Consider the following 14537-nt stretch of genomic DNA (forward strand, 5'->3'; position numbering starts at 1 on the left):
CTGTTTTTACTTGTTTCAGATGAGAAAAAACTTTAGCTCTTTTAACAGGACCATTAAGCCCCTTTACATTCCAAGATATTAACCTCACAGCCTCCATCAATATCAGCATTAGCCATATTTCAAAATATACGTTTCAAAAATACATACAGGGTCTGCCATCCAAAACAACGCAAAGGCTGCATGTGAGAGCCCACAATGGGGAAAAAAAGAAAAAAGAAAGTCGAGCGCATTTGTAACTATCAAAGAATAAGCTGCCATTACCCCAAAACCTTTCCCTCATCCCCCTTACAATATCAAAAAAAAACATTTAACCCCCAAAAACCTATATATTCTTCCACAACTGAGGACAATCGCAGGCATTACAAAACAAAAAACTTCCAAAGTGTTGCCTAACTAAAAATTTAGATCCAATTGAAGGTGGCTCCCTTCTTGGAAAGATTTAACTTGCTCCAGACTGGTGTTCACCGGCGACAAAGCCACTTCAAGTTCTCTTTTTAGGACAGAGTTAACCGCTTGTGTCATATCGGCAAGGAGTGCTGAACGAAGGCTCTCGAGATCCTCTGGTAGTTCAAGGCCAGCTTCAGGCAGCGGTGCCAAAGCTGCAGCACTCTTGCTTGAGATTTTGCCGTCTTTTCCCCGTTTTAGCTCGACGGCTCATTTTACTTATTGTATCAGGTGTTTAATACTGCCTCGAGTCCTTCATAGTGTTTAATAGTGGGTTATCTCAAAAATATAACAAAGATAAACAAGTAGACTTGAGCAGAATTTGGGAGCCACGCTCACACACAGCTGTTCATTCCATGTTCAACCCGGAAAGTCCACTCCAGCATTTTGTGTCTATCTCAAGGATGTGCAGATGTGGTTTACACTGAAGATGATGGAGTCCAGCATTACTCCAGAATTTTGTGTCTACCAAGTCAAACCTTCTAGCCTGATCTTATGTCTAATTTCGCTAAATTATAGAGGTTAAAACACTAACCATTTAGTAAGACATTTCGTAGAAAGAGGCAGAGCAGCAGCAGCACTGTGATAGCAGCGATGGCGATCAGCTCAACCCACCAGAAACGTTTGTCTCTCTTCGACACAACCATTCCCTTCGTATTCTCTAGCGGGAAAGACACTGACACAGAAACATCCGCTCAATATTGTGGCAAATATTAAAAATCAGAAACCAAAAAAACTTTCATGCAATTTTCCACAGAATCCTTGGAGGTATGAGGAATACATTGTAGTTTAGAGGTTTAGAGATACAGTGCGGAAACAGGCCCTTGGGCCCACCGAGTCCGCGCCGACCAGCGATCCCCGCACATTAGCACTATCCCACACTAGGAACAATTTACATTTATACCAAGCCAATTAACCTGTACATCTTTAGAGTGTGGGAGGAAACTGGAAATCTCGGAAAAAACTAACGCGCGGTCACGGGGCGAACGTACAAACACCGTACAGACAGGACCCGTAGTCAGGATCGAACCCGGATCTCTGTAAGCGATGTAAGCCAGCAACTCTACCACTGAGCCACCATGCCACCCAATAGAACGTGCTGCCTGGAGTGGTGGTGAAGGCAGATAGTTGATGAAAATTTTACTTGTATTTAAGGTAAAACTGGGCAGTGGGAATGATCAGTGAATGATAAATTTATGCAGGGACCCACGTACAAGACACTGCGCAACATCTGGTGAAGGCCGGTGTACCTGGAAAATTCTCATATAGAACATAGAACAGTACAGAAAATTGACAGAAAGTGCTGGAGTAACTCAGCGGGACAGGCAGCATCTCTGGAGAGAAGGAATGGGTGGTTTCGAAAAGGGCCTCGACCTGAAACTTCACCCATTCCTTCTCTCGAGATGCTGCCCGTCCCGCTGAGTTACTCCAGTGTTTTGCATCTATCTTGGGTGTAAACCAGCATCTGCAGCTCCTTCCCACACAGAACAGTACAGCACAGTAATAGGCCCTTCGGCCCATAATGTCTGTGCCAAACACGATGCCAGGTTAAACTAATCCCTTAGTTTTAGTTTAGTTTAGAGATACAGCGCAGAAACAGGCCCTTCAGCCCAACACGTCCGCGCCGACCAGCGATCCCCGCACACTAACACACTAGGGACAATTTACAATTATACCAAGCCATTTAACCTACAAACCTGTACGTCTTTGGAGTGTAGGAGGAAACTGGGGATCCTGGAGAAAACCAACACAGGTCACAGGGAGAACGTACAAACTCCGTACAGACAGCACTCGTAGTCAGGATCGTCCCCGGGTCTCTGGCGCTGTGAGGCAGCAACTCTACCGCTGCGCCACTGTGCCACCCCGGTGTTTCCCAACTGCGCTGAATGCCATTTAAAATTCTCAATGGCCCTTTCACTACTTCCAATTGTTTTACTACCCTTGATTGCCCAAAATAGGTGAGAGGGGGAAAGTTTAAAGGAGAAGTGAGAGGACAGTTTTTTTTACAGAGTGTGGTGGGCGCCTGAAATGCGCTGCCAGGGGTGGTGGTGGAGGCTGATACGATAGTGGTGTTTAAGAGGCTTTTAGTTAGGCACAGGGATATGCAGGGAACGGAGGGATGTGGATCATGAGAAGGCAGGGGAGATCAGTTTTACTTTGCATCATGCTTGGCACAGACATTGTGGGCCGAAGGGCCTGTTCTGTGCTGGATCTTCATAAGTTCATAAGTGATAGGAGCAGAATGAGGCCATTCGGCCCATCAAGTCTACTCCGCCACTCAATCATGGCTGATCTATCTCTCCCTCCTAAACCCATTCTCATGCCTTCTCCCCATAACCCCTGACATCTTCCATAACTTTGCCGCCAGCTACAGCCGGTGATGGCATAGTTATGGGGCGTGAAATAGGAGCTCAACAAATCAAAGAATTATGACAGAACGGAATCGTCATCTCAGTGAAAGACAATACAAGTTTTTTAAATTCTATGGATCCCAGAAATAACAAACAGAAAATACTTAGCAGGTCAGGCAGCATCTATGGGAAGAGAAGTATTCAACATTTCAGGTTGAAGAGCCAAGAAACATTTAGTTTAGTTTAGTTTAGTTTATTGTCACGTGTATCGAGGTACATTGGAAAGCTGTTTTTGTTGTGTGCTATCCAGCCAGCGGAAAGACTATACATGATTACAATCGAAGAAATCTCTCAATCCAAAACGTCACCTGTCCCCATTCTCCAGAGATGCTGCCTGACCCGCTGAGTTACTCCAGCAATTTGTGTCCATCTTCAGTGTAAACCAGCATCTGCAGTTCCTTCCTACACATGATTACAATGTACGGATACAGGATGAAGGAAATAACCTTTAGTGCAAGATACAGTCGAGTAAAGTCAACTTGAAATGTTAAGTTTGTTGTCTATATTGAGGGAATTTTTCAAGGTGATGTTTTTTTCCCACTTACTTGCAGTAAAGGTTTCAGTTTGTTTCTCCTTCAGCCTGGTGTTGTAAATGCTACAGGTGATGCAGTGTACTCCAGCGGACACCCACAGGACCGAGGTTATGTTGCACAGTCTCTCCGGGGAGCAGTCGGTGTGGGTTGTGGCCGTGCTGTTCGGATCTTGGTTCAGGGACCCGCAGGTCCAGCCCACCGCTGGGGCTGGATACCCTCCCCAGGAGGAGCAGGTCAGCCTCAGCACCCCTCCTGCACCTTGCTGTCCCTCCGACAGATGCATACTCAGGGTCGGCTTGGCAAAGTGGGCTGGAATGGAACAGCAGCGTTAACATTAACAAGACAGCGCTGACTGGCTAGCACCCAACAAAAGCTTTTCACTGTTCCTCGACACACTTTTATTTTAAATTTCAAAATATACTTTTTTTTTTTTTAATAATCTTTTTATTAGCTTTTTTCAAAAGCAAAAACAAAAGAACAAAAAAGTAATAATAAGCATAACAGTGATATTGATAGATAGGGATCAAGGTTACATTAATGGCAGGTATAACCTAAATATGAGTCCAGTGTCAACATACTCATTGAATATAGACCTCCCGGACTCTATGTAAATATAGTTAAGTGTTTAAAAAAGAACTTGTATGTATAAAAAGAAAAAGAAAAAAAGGGAAAAAAAGAGAAAAAAAACAAAAAACAAAACCCCCCTAAACTAAAAAAGAAAAAGAACAAAAAAGCAAAACCGAATCTGGGCTGCAAAGAGTTTCAACAATTGAACTCCTTGTTTGTCGTCAAGTCCGTTCCACTGATACCAATAAAAAAAATTATAAGAGTTGGAAAGGGGACAGTTTATATTGTATGAAAATGTTGAATAAATCTTCACCAAGTCCTATCAAATTTAACCAAGGGTTCAAACAATTTAAGGATAAGGGGGAAATCTTTTAGGACCGAGATGAGGAAAACATTTTTCACATAGAGAGTGGTGAATCTCTGGAATTCTCTGCCACAGAAGGTATTTGAGGCCAGTTCATTGGCTATATTTAAGAGGGAGTTAGATGTGGCCCTTGTGGCTAAAGGGATCAGGCTCGAATGGCCGAATGGCCTACTCCTGCACCTATTTTCTATGTTTCTAATGTCACTCCTAATTTTTTTTAAATTTAAACATGATATCGTTTCAAAGTACCAATGGATTGTGGTCGAAGGATTGGAATCTTTCCATTTAAATAAAATAGATCTTCTGGCAAATAATGTGGTAAAAGCAATGGGCGGAAAGGGACAGATGGATAGAAGCTAACATTGGTAGCCCAAAAATAGGGTGAGGTCGTAAATCAATACCTAAAACTACAGAGATAGTATTAAAAATTTATTTCCAATATTTTTCCAAAAGTGGGCAGGACCAAAACATATGAGTCAATGAGAATTACATCTGTCACAGGTAGGATTTATTTGACGATAAAAACGAGCTTACTTATCTGATGACATATGAGCTCTGTGAACCACCTTGAACCATCTTGCACACATTGAGGAAGTATTAACTAATTGAAGAATCCGCTCCCATTTCTCTATAGATAAAGACATTTGAAGTTCTCTTTCCCAGTCATTCTTAATTTTATCAAATGTATCCTTTTTTAATTTAAAAATCAACATAAATAGTCATTATTAAACCCTTCTGATAAGGGTTCAAATATAATTGTTTTCGAAGATATCGGTTTGATGTGGTAACGGAATAAAAGGTAGAGTAACCCTCAAAAAATGTTTAATTTGTAAATATCTAAAAAAATATGAGTTACGTAGATTATATTTATTGGAGAGTTGTTCAAAATATACTTTTTCCGAGAAATAAATATATATCCAACACATGATCCTTACAAGACTTTATCCAACCTTCTCGGAGGCTATACATACATTCAATACTGTTTACACAAATCACACAATTTTACCCCACACCCTTGCCACTCATGTGGCCCACTTGCATGGAATCCCTTCCCTTATTTAGAGGGGCGTCTCCACCACACCCTGCCCCCCATCTCCAGCAGCGGAAGGACCCTAGACTGTGGTCCTCCCCCACCGAGCCTTGGTGTTGGCTGCACCGGGCTTCAGTGCGTCCCTTAGCATGTACCCCTGCAGTCTGCAGTGGGCCAGTCGGCAACATTCCCCGACGGGCATCTCGCTCCGCTGGGTGGTGAACAACGCTCGGGCAGACCAAAGAGCGTCTTTCACCGAGTTGATGACCTTCCAGCAGCACTCGATGTCAGTCTCTGAATGTGTCCCTGGGAACAGTCCGTAAATCACAGTCCTCTGTGACGGAGCTGTTCGGAATAAATCGTGACAGGGATGGGTCTCCAATTCCTTATATCGTTCATCTCCCCCTTCTGCTTGTACATTAGGGTGATGCTGCCCTTCCTCATGGAGTCTGACATGCTGCCGGCTAGAAGCATGTCGTTGTACACTTCCAGCAGGTCCGGGCCCACCCAGTCCCACAGAGCCAAATACAACTCGTCCGGTAAGCCATTATTTCCGAGAGTTTTGCTCGAGTCAAAGGAACGGATGGAGCCAGTCAGCTCCTCTAGGGTCAGTGGTTGGTCCAGACTCTCCCGCTTGCTGTCCTCCAAGACCTCTGTGATGGAGGACAGGAAGTTCTGGGAGGCCGTGGTGCTGTCCGTGGCCTTTCTGGTGCACAAATCTGTTTAAAAGGATTTGCAGATCCTCAGCATGTCCGTCTGCAAGGATGTTACCGAGCCGTCCTCCTCCCTAAGGCTGTTCATCACAGAGCTTTGGTTTAAACCAAAGATAGACACAAACTAGCAGGAGGAATCAGTGTCAGGAGGAATCAGAGGGATTGTGTGTCTACCTTTATGTACTTAGTCTCTCAGTTCTAAGAATCTCCCTTTCATTCACTGTGTACCTGCTGGCCTGGGTTAAATGTACAAAATGTTGCATTCCATTGAATTAAATTGCAGCTGAGTTTGAGTTTAGTTTATTGTCACGTGTACTGAGGTACAATGAAAAGAGTTATGTAAAGAGCTCTGCCATTTGCTTCCCCATTTCCCCAGTTGAACTTGACCCTGGTGCAACTATAAACTACCTTCCTCACTGTCCACCACACCTCCAGTTTTGGTTCCACCTACACACTTAATCATATATATTCTAGTCCACACTGCAAACAAAGACCAGCCAGTCCAAATCGGTGCCATTTTTAAATTGTTGAAGAGAGAAGATTGTTCATGACATGGTTTTTTTGTCTCTGGAGCATCAGAGACAGATTGGAGATCTGTTGGGAAGTAAATATAATTCCAAGAGCTTTAGTGTTGACAGTCAAACCCTTTATCCCCAGGGTGGGAATGTCAAAGACTAGATGGCGTAGCTTTCAGGTGAGAGGGGCAAAGTTTAAAGGAGATGTGCAGGGCAAGTTGTGTCACACAGACACAGGGTGATGGGTGCCTGGAACACGCTGCCAGTGGTGGTGGTGGAGGCAGATACGACAGTGGTGTTTGACATGGCAGTGCAGGGATTAGATCGATGTGGATCAAGTGCAGGCAGATGAGATTAGTTTAGCTGGGTATCATGTTTGCTGGGCCGAAAGGTCCGTTCCTGTGCTGTACTGTTCTATGTTCCACCTATCAGCTACTGCTGGGTCCTGAAGAATATCTGCAGACGATGACGATCTTGAGTGTACAGAGCAACGATCAGGGAAACGAGTCGGTCACAACCATTACGAGTAATATAGAAGGAACAAGTCCATTGGGCAGCACGGTGGCGCAGCGGTAGAGTTGCTGTCTCACAGCGCCAGAGACCCAGGTTTGATCCTGACTACGGTCGCTGTCTGTACGGAGTTTGTACGTTCTCCCCGTGACCTGCGTGGGATTTCTCTGGAAGCTCCGGTTTCCTCCCACATTCCAAAGTTGTACAGGTTTGTAGGTTAATGGGCTTGGTATAAATGTGAGATTGTCCATAGTATTATTGAGCGGGGATTGCTGGTCGGCACGGACTCGGTGGGCCAAAGGGCCTGTTTCCAACCTGTATCACTAAACTAAACTAAACTAAATTTCCTAAGTCTACTTACATTTTAGAGGTATTTTACAAAACTTACCTTCAGCGGCGCTGCAGTTCTGCCACTGGCCGTGTGCGCGACTTTGGCGCCTTTGAGGGGGGAGGGTGGGGTTAAAATGCCGTTTTCTCCTGCCTGTATGGGATATATTTTCTCGGGCTGCAAGCTAATGCTGAAGAATTGTTCCGACTGCCGTTCTGTGAATTTGTTTGAAACCGCGGGACAATTTCAGCGCTGGAGTAAAATAAAATTCCACTGCTAATGCCGTCAACGCCGACAACGGGACGGATCTCCCATACGGGATAGTTAAAGGTAAGCCGTTTATTTTACATATAAACGTGCTTCTTAATCTTAATCCAAATTTTACGTTGCGAAAAGGTGATTTAGGCCCCATACGAACCGGCAGTGTTTTTCCTGCCGATATGGGGTTTAAATTCACCGCAAACCGCAACATTCCAATCGATCGCATTCCACAAAATCCCACTCACAAGATGATTTAAATTGCCATTAATTTACGGGAATTAAACACTAAATTCCTTCCATTTGGCCTATAAATTCATGACAATGAGATTTAAAAATCATGTTATATTGTGAATTCTTGTGTGAATGTTATTTGGACACAGACTATTTAAAATTCTTAAGAAATGGATAGATGTTGGGATCTAGTAATTGAATTTTGTAATTAGCTACAATTAGGTAACTAACTAATTATATGCTTTAATTTCAGGTCATCCAAGTAAGATTGTTTCATATTTGTTTCAGAATGCTTCAATCTATATTAACTGAAAATGTATTTCAGTTCTCTTAATTGTTAAGAAAGTTATGGACTTTTGTCTGTCCTCAATCACAGCTTTTGTGTTAAGTCAGTGGAAAAGCAATAGGGAACAAGATGCTAACTTCCGAGTATGAAAATGGCCATATCCTTTTTAATACTGAAGATATGAAAGTGAATTAGGTGTCAAATTAAACTTCTTTTTATGCTTTATCTGATGGGATAAATTGCAGACTTGATTTTTTAAATCTCAAAATTTTGTAACATTGCTACATTTGACAACTTCCACTTGTCACCACCATTGTGTAGGAAGGAACTGCAGATGCTGGTTTACACAGAAGACAGACATAAAATGCTGGAGTAACTTAGCGGGACAGGCAGCATCTCTGGAGAGAAGGAATGGGTGAGACCCTTCTCCAGACACCACCGCTATTATTACAAAGAAAAGCTTAAAAACAAAGATCATGAATCTTTACCTGCTACTTGTAGTGTGACTGTAACTTGAAGAACCACTCTGTTGCCCTCAGTGGGGTGTTTCAACTGAATGAGGCATGTGTACGTGGCTGCGTCGCTCACTCGGACGTCGGTGAGAAGAAGGGAGAAGTTGCCATGTTTGAACTCTGCGGTGAACAGCCTTGCCCTGGTGCCCAGGCCCAATGTGTTGTCCTCTCTGCCCTTATGGAAGGAATGGATTAACCGGGTGGCCACCTGCCAGTAAACACGAATATCATTGTTGGCTTGTTTCCCCACGTTGGTGTCCAGACAGGGCAGGAGGGCACTTTCACCCACAATCCCCGTCACTGTGAGGCTAGACGGCGACACTGGGGATAAAATAAGGACAAAATAAGCCAGGGTTTCCCCAGAGATGCTGCCTGTCCCGCTGAGCTACTCCAGCATTTTATGTCTATCTTCGGCTTAAACCAGCATCTGTAGTTCCTTCCTACACATTTTTTTTAGTTTAGAGATACAGCGCGGAAACAGGCCCTTTGGCCCACCGAGTCCACGCCGACCAGCGATCCCCGCACACTAAGACTTTCCTACATACACTAGGGACAATTTACAATTGTTACCGAAGCCAATTAACCTACTAACATGTATGTCTTTGGAGTGTGGGAGGCAACCGGAGCACCTGGAGAAAAACCACACGGGTCATGAGGAGAAGATACAAACTCCGTACACACAGCACCCATAGTCAGGATTGAACACGGGTCTCTAGCGCTGCGAGGCAGTAACTCTATCGTGGCTCCACCCTCTTTTTCTGAAGAAAAAGTATAACATATAATATTTCTAAGGAACGCAACTATTGTGTTATGGCAGCACTGCAGCTCAAAGTCCCCCTCTTCATCTCCCAGGGTTATTGCGGGTCCGTCTGTCCTAGAGTCACGACTGCCACTAAGTCTGGGCACTCGCAGTCGAGAACCTTCTGGCCACTGGCAATCCCTGTGGACTGGGATCTGAAACTGCAACTTTGTCACTCACATGGAGGAAGGCTGAAATGACTGAGGCTTGGATTGAGTCCTCTCCGGGCGTGCTTCCCACAGGCTGAGGTTGCCCCACCACTGGTGTATGTGTGGGACAGGCTGTCGACAGACAGATGAAGCATAACTGCCTTTTCTCAGACACAACAGAGGTGATCCGTGCATCTTTTTAGAGTTACAGAGGGTGGTGCAGCGGGAGAGTTGCTGCCTCACAGCGTCAGAGACCCAGGTCTGGTCCTGACTATGGGTGCTGCCTGTACGGAGTTTGCACGTTCTCCCCGTGACCACGTGGATTTTCTCCGGGTGCTCCGGTTTCCTCCCACACTCCAAAGATTCAGGTTTGTAGGTTAATTGGCATCTATAAAGTGTAAATTGTCCCGAGTATGTAGGTTGGTGCTAGTATGTGGGGTGATCGCTGGCCTGTGTGGACTTGGTGGGCCAAAACATACACTGTATCTCTAAACTAAGCATGAAATCAAGCCCCTTGGTCCACCGAGCCCACATCGACCATCGATCGCCCATTCACACTAGTTCCATGTTATCCCACTTTCCCATCCACTCCGTGCACACTAGGGGTAATTTTACAGAGGGCCAATTAACCTACAAACCCGCACGTCTTTGGGATGTAGGAGGAAACCGGAGCACCCGGAGAAAATCCACATGGTCACAGGGAGAACGTGCAAACTCCACACAGGCAACACCCGAGGTCAGGGTCGAACCCGGGTCTCTGGCGCTGTGAGGCAGTGGCGTTAGTTCATGAAACTAATGGACCTTTTCAGAGAAGTGGAAATGAATTCTTACCTGTTCTGCAACACAAAAGCAGCAAAGCACATTGGAGCAGCCCAGCCACCTGTCTTGTCACCCTGCAACACAGTGAATGCATTGATATTTCAAAGGTGAATCCGTTTACAAGTTACTGACAATAGCCACACGCAAATTGGAGGAATAGCATCTCATATTTCGCTTGGGCAGCTTACAACCAGCGGTATGAATATTGATTTCTCTAATTTCAAGTAACCCTTGCATCCTCTCTCTCTCTCCATCCCTCCCCCACCCTAGTTATCCTGCTAGTTTCACTGTTTGTATCCCTTCGTTATCACCCACTCCACAGCCAACAATGGACCATTGTGGGCTCTTTGGCTGACGGTTCCAGCTCTGATTTCTTCTGTACCTTTTCATACCTCTAGTTTCCCTCTTCCCTGACTCTCAGTCTGAAGAAGGGTCTCCACCCAAACCTCACCCATACCTTCTCTCCAGAGATGCTGCCTGATCTGCTGAGTTACTCCAGCTTTTAGTGTCTGTCTTCAGTTTAAACCAGCATCTGTAGTTCTGTTCAACACATCTCAACTTCCTTATCTTTAGTCAGACTTTAATTGACTTTATCTTGCACTAAACATTATTCCCTTTATCCTGTACCTGCATCTGACGGCTTGGTTGTAATCACATATAGACTTCCTGCTGATGGAATAACAAAAACAGTTTGCATTGTATCTTGGTAAACGTGACAATAATAAACTAAACCAACGTTTATTTTTTAGTTTAGTTTAGTGATACAGCGTATAAACATTTCCTTCAGCCCACCGAGTCCATGCGACCAGTGACCCCCGCACACTAACACTAAGCTACACACACACACGCAAGGGATAATTTCCACGCTGTATCTCTAAACTAAACTAAACAGCGTACAGACAGCACCCATAGTCAGGAACTCGGGTCTCTGACGCTGTGAGGCAGCAACTCAAATTGAATACAGAAAATGCTGCAGAGACACATCAGGTGAGGCCGGCAGTTAAGCGGTTAATGATTCAGGTTGACGGCTTTTCAACAGAACCGAAAGATGGCTTCATCTCCTGGAAACTTTCCCAGCACTTTCAGCACAGCTTCAATCAGAGGAGCCATACACGGCCTTCCCTCTCCCCAGCCGCTGCCCGGCCCCATCACACTCACTCACTCTGGATCCACTAACACTTACTTTACTTCAGTTTAGTACAGCACAGAATCTGGCCATTCGGCCCATCGAGTTCGCACCGACCAGCGATCCACGCACATTAATTGGCTTGGTATTAATGTAAATTGTCCTTAGTGTGTGTAGGATAGTGTTAGTGTGCAGGGATCGCTGGTCGCCGCGGACTCGGTGGACCAAAGGGCCTGTTTCCGTGCTGTATCTCTAAACTAAACTAAAAATTAACTATCTACACACACAAGGGACAATTTGCTTTTTTTTAATACCAAGCCAATGAACTGACAAACCTGTATGCCTTTGGGTGTGGGAGGAAAGCGAAGATCTCGGAGAAAACCCACGCAGGTCACGGGGAGAACGTAAAACTCTCTCTCTATTGCTCTCTTCTATGTTCGGTCACAGACAGATCATGCAAACTCCACACAGACAGCGCCAGAGTTCCCGATCGAATCCTGCCCACAACAGTGCCACCTGCTGAACCACTGCACCACCCAGTGGTCGGAGGACTGTTCACCGGTGAGCTCAGACTCGAGACATTCAGCAGAAATAAATGTGCCCATTGCGAAAAAAATCCCTGATTCTCTAATAATAAACTTGTTGACATAAATCGACCAAGAAAGTAATACTGATTTTCACGAGTCCAGGGTAATACCCTGAATGAAAAATGGTGCTCGGTGAAAAAAAAGAAATGTCATTTATTGCAGGGGGATTTTCTGATGGTCACTAGGAATGAGAAAAGAATATTAGTTCCCTGACCCTAACCACTTATTTTCCTTCCTCTGGCTCTTCCTATTCGGAGTGATGCTGCCCTTCCTCATGGAGTCTGACATGCTGCCGGCTAGAAGCATGTCGTTGTACACTTCCAGCAGTCAGGGCCCACCCAGTCCCACAGAGCCCAATACAACTCGGCCGGTAAGCCATTGCTTCCGGGTGTTTTACTCGGGTCAAAGGAACGGATGGAGCCAGTCAGCTCCTCTAAGGTCAGTGGTTGGTCCAGACTCTCCCGCTTGCTGTCCTCCAAGACCTCCGTGATAGAGGACAGGAAGTTCTGGGAGGGGGTGCTGTCTGTGTCTTTTTGTCATACAAATCCGTGTAAAAGGATTTACAGATCCTCAGCATGACCGTCTGCGAGGATGCTATTGAGCCGTCCTCCTCCCTAAGGCTGTTGATCACAGAGCTCCCCCTGTGAACCTTATGGAAGAAGAAACGTGAGCACGTCTCATCCTGCTCCACGTGGCGGACCCTGGGTCTTGGAGGATTCAGAAGTAAAGAGCCGAGCTTGCCGGTCCTTCACCTCTCTAAGTTCCTCCCTCACATCCACCCCTCTCGACTGCAGAAGGAGCAGTTGTTGCAAATCCAGACAAATGCATACCTCCAGATTCAGGGACAGTTTCTTCTCAGCTGTTATCAGGCAACTGAATCATCCTACCACATCCTGAGAGCAGTGCTGAACTACTCTACCTCATTGGTGATCCTGGGACTATCCTTGATCAGACTTTACTGGCTTTACCTTGCACTAAACGGTAATCATTTATCACGTATCCTCCACTGTAAATGGCCCGATTGTAAGCATGTTTAAGAAAGAACTGCAGATGTTGGAAAAATCGAAGGTAGACAAAAATGCTGGAGAAACTCAGCGGGTGAGGCAGCGTCTATGGAGCAAAGGAATAGGTGACGTTTCGTGTCGAGACCCTTCTTCAGATTGTAATCATGTATTGTCTGTGACTGGTTGGAACAGAACAAAAGCTATTCACTGTACGTCGGTACACATGATAAAAAAAACTAAACTAAACGAAAAAATGCGTGGGAAAGATTTCCTGGTGCCCATCCCTGGGGAAGTCCCATCTTCCCTCTGATTCAACAAGTGATTTTTCACAACCAATCTTTACTTCCTGTTCCTGACGCAATTTTCTATCAGTCCTGCAACAGCTCTTTTTATTCCCCCACAGAGTTTGGTGTTCCACTCCATTTTCCAGCCCCTGATTTCACCCCCACCCTCCCCTCACCCCATCTGGTACATCTGCATCTTTACTTTTGCCTGGTGTGTTCACGTTCTTCCCCTCCCACACATTGCTCCATTTGCCCATCATCTGCCTGTTCACTTTATACTTTAGTAATATAGCACAGAAACAGGCCCTTTGGCCCACTGAGTACCCACCAAGCTGCGAACTAGCACTATCCTACACACACGAGGGACAATTTTACCCATGCAAAGTAACCTGCAAACCTGTATGTCTTGGAGTACGGGAGGAAACCTGAGCACCTGGAGAAAATCCATGCAGTCACTGGGAGAACGTACAAACTCCGTACAGACAGCACATGTAGTCAGGATCAAACACGGGTCTCGGGCGCTGTGAGGCAGCAGATGTGTGTGTGTCTGGCTGTGTGGCTGTGTGTGTTTCTGACTTGTGGCTGCAAACGTTGCTACGCCAACACCCGACCCAGTTTTTTCCATTTCGGTAGAGATTTCACTTTTTATTCCACTCCTCATTAAATTTCGTCGTGTTTATGTACACAGCTGCGTTGGGGGAGCAGGCACAACGGGTCTGCACTTGGTCTAGTATGACAATAAAATTCTTGACACTTGACTCCCTCCCTCTAAACTCTCAGTCCTGTCCCGATGTTGGGAGAGTCCAGAACCAGGGGCACAGTTTAAGAATAAGGGGCAAGCCTTTTAGAACGGAGACGACGAAAACTTATTCTCACAGAGAGTTGTGAGTCTGTGGAATTCTCTGCCTCAGAGGGCAGTGGAGGCCGGTTCTCTGGATACTTTCAAGAGAGAGCTAGATAGGGCAAACAATGATTGCGGAGTCAGGGGATATGGGGGAAGGAAGGAATGTGGTACTGATTGGGGATGATCAGCCATGATCACATTGAATGGCAGTGCTGGCTCG

Source organism: Amblyraja radiata, chromosome 38, assembly GCF_010909765.2.
Source record: "Amblyraja radiata isolate CabotCenter1 chromosome 38, sAmbRad1.1.pri, whole genome shotgun sequence".
Lineage (NCBI taxonomy): Eukaryota > Metazoa > Chordata > Chondrichthyes > Rajiformes > Rajidae > Amblyraja > Amblyraja radiata.